General features: G+C 34.4%; 1 protein-coding gene across 1 annotated transcript in view; it reads right to left on the bottom strand.

Moving 5' to 3' along the window:
- LOC108362409 (mediator of RNA polymerase II transcription subunit 15) overlaps positions 1-2,508 on the bottom strand; it is a 21,543-nt gene extending 19,035 nt beyond the window's left edge. The window contains exon 1 of the mRNA XM_017615370.1: positions 2,122-2,508. The gene's annotated coding sequence lies outside the window, so the exon portion shown is untranslated. The remainder of the gene's footprint in view (positions 1-2,121) is intronic.
- Between the last annotated feature and the right edge of the window lie 556 nt (positions 2,509-3,064).

A 3,064-nucleotide genomic window follows, 5' to 3' on the forward strand; every position in this document is an offset into this window, starting at 1 on the left:
GATCGCAAAACTATCTTCAGAAGACTGCTGATAATCTGATAACACCAAATTTTTTATTTTACTATTTTTTATTTCTAGCGATTTATTATGGGTCCCTCCCCCCCCCTTTGCATGTTTTGAGGTTTTTAGGGGTCCTATAAAAAATAGTTTATTTAATGGTTAAATAAAAAATGGATATTATTTATTATTGAAAGTCTCGTGGGGAGAAACAAAGTTTTCCGATCGAAAAAATATTGGTTTTCAAGAATTCTGTACTATTTCTACGAAAACTTGTTATTTCATATACATACATAAAATACATTACAAACTTTGCGCACTTTGAGCAAAATGTTTTTTGATTACAAAATAAAAAAAAGGGAATAATTTTGTTCGGTATAAAACATTAAAATTACAACTTGCTTTTTTTTGGATCACCTTAATGTACACATGTACATAGATCAGGGTGATTTCGGTTACGTGGACGCCAGAGTCGTGGGAAGGGAAGATTCGAAGTCTGCTACTTCGGAAAAGGTTTCCAAGTTTTTTTATGTTTTAATAAACATTAAGAAATGTTCTGCCAGGCATACTATTTGAATTCAGAAATTTGGTATGTATGTACTTTAGACTGCATCACTCCCCATACAAAAAAAAATCGGTACAATTTTTCCATTGGAGTCATAAAACCTATTATATTTTAAGACGTCCACAAAAATATTTCGGAAAAATATTAAGATTTAAGTGAGCTGGACCGATTTGAAAATATCTCCAAAAATGGAGTTTTTTATGAATAAAAATAGTTTTGTCATCTGAAGGGACTTTTTTTAAAAAGTTATTTAAGAAACTATTTTTATTCATAAAAAACTCCATTTTTGGAGGTATTTTCAAATCGGTCCAGCTCACTTATATCTTAAAATTTTTCCGAAATATTTTGGTGGACGTCTTTAAATATAATAAATTTTGTAATCCTGGCGGAAAAACCGCAACATTTTTTGTTGATGCAGTCTAATGTACTTATGTACATACATACATATAAAAGTAGTATGTACACTGCCCTGCAAAAGTTTGGACTCACCTGGAAAAATGGTTTTGGTTTGTATGGACGGGTCGCTGCCAAAAAAACGTTGTTGCGACCGGGAAACGTTCGTAAACGACTCAAATGGGCAAAATAACATAAAAATTGGTCCATATAACAATAGAAACAGCTGATGGCATGATGTTTAATGTAATTCACATTAACAAAATAATTGTTTGTGGTGCTTTTAGACTTGCAATTGACAAAATAAACCCATTTAAATATATAATAAGATGGAAAATACTAGTTCTCAAAGAAAATTGCATCGGAAAATAACAAATAAATCAGCTGTTCATAAAACTAGCAACTTCTTGCTGGTTTTGCGTTTTCGTACTTTCTTGCATATTTCACTCATTGGGAGTAAATATTGACTTACTCTCCGAAATTTGGTTACTGGCAAGTTACTGGATATTTTTTGCTGGATAATACGAAAACACAGCTAATGTTTTTTAGTTTAGCAGCATAGACACCCAAACGCTAAATGCATGAAGAACTACAATCAGCAACAACCACTAAGTTGGCCGACAGGAGAAAAGAAGCAAAAACAAGTCAAGCATATAAAAATAGCTCAACAACAAGCCAAAGCCATTAAGGAGTTTGTATTGCGCAAATACAGGAAAAAACGAAGAAAAACATTGAATACAAAGAGAAACCAGAGAAGAGAAACTAGCAAAGGAATAAATTTGTGGTACTGCAGAAAACACAACAAATAACCAAACAAAATCAGAACCCCAAGTGCATTGCAGGAGACATCTACGCGCAGATATACGCATGGTTGTGTGGCCGTAAATATGTATTTTAGCAGGAAGATACAACAACAACCAACGCCAGCAAGTCAACAAGCAACCAGCGAAGCACAAAATTAAAGGAAAACCGCAAATAGAATTCTGCAAAACTATTAAAACAAAATGGGGAAATTTTGCAACGAATGCTGGCAAAACTTATGAAAGCTGAAGCCATTTATGCGAAACTATAATCTTGAAATATACTTATGAACGTTTAAGGGGCGATATTATATAAAATTTTATATGGATGCAAATGCACGCTAGCCAAATAAATTTTGTACTCACCTGAATTCATAAAATAAAATTACGTCCTTTTTATGGCCATTTGTGTTTGCACATTAGCTCTACCACAAATAATTGCATAAAACACAAGTTTATTCGTTTTTCGGTTTAATTAAATACACTTTTTATCTGATGCTGCTCTGCTCTTTGTAATTTCAGCAATTACATATTTATTGATTTTTCTCACTCACTATGGCGCTGCAACGTTGTTCGCTTTGGCACACACTAAATACATTTAAAATTTTATTCACGAATTTGTTGCGTCCCTTCGCCGCTGTACACTTTTCTCGCCTGTTTTTTTGCACAATTACAATTGTTTACAGCCTCGTTTGCTGGCTTTTTGGCAGATATGTTTGTCCGCACGCGCGGGATCACTGACTGCAGCCAACTTCACTATTGATTACACTGTAAAAAGCCATTATACAAGAATTAATCTCTAATTAAAATAAAGTAGAAAGATGAAACAAAATAGAAACGTTGATTAAGTACTGATAAATAAAGGGGGGAAAATATAGTATCGCGTTATCCTAACGAAGTGCGCGCTCACTGTTAAATGTTTGATAAATAGCCGATTTGGAGTGGCTAAAAGGCCCTACACACGGATCGATTTATCGGCCAACCAGTTGGCCAACCGCTAAAAGTTGGTGGTATATAAGCCGTGTGTAGGAAATTTGGTGAAAAAGGGTATAATTTGTGAAAAGTGTTGCGGTAGCAATAGCAAATACTTAAAAATGAGAAGCATTGCTAGCATAGCTCGGTGCTGTTGTGTTGGTCACAGCTCAAAAATTCTTACTCAAATGAAATCGACCAACTGGTTGGTGCGTTTGTAGGGAATTTCGTTAAGTAGGTTGGGCAACTAGTTGGCCGATAAATCAATGCGTGTGTAGGGCTTTCAAAGCGAAATTTCGTCTTGTTTCACAAACTGCTTGTGTGGATAAAGAGCGAA

Source organism: Rhagoletis zephyria, unplaced genomic scaffold, assembly GCF_001687245.7.
Source record: "Rhagoletis zephyria isolate East Lansing unplaced genomic scaffold, Rhagoletis_zephyria_1.1 Rzeph_scaffold_01005, whole genome shotgun sequence".
In the NCBI taxonomy this organism is placed as follows: domain Eukaryota; kingdom Metazoa; phylum Arthropoda; class Insecta; order Diptera; family Tephritidae; genus Rhagoletis; species Rhagoletis zephyria.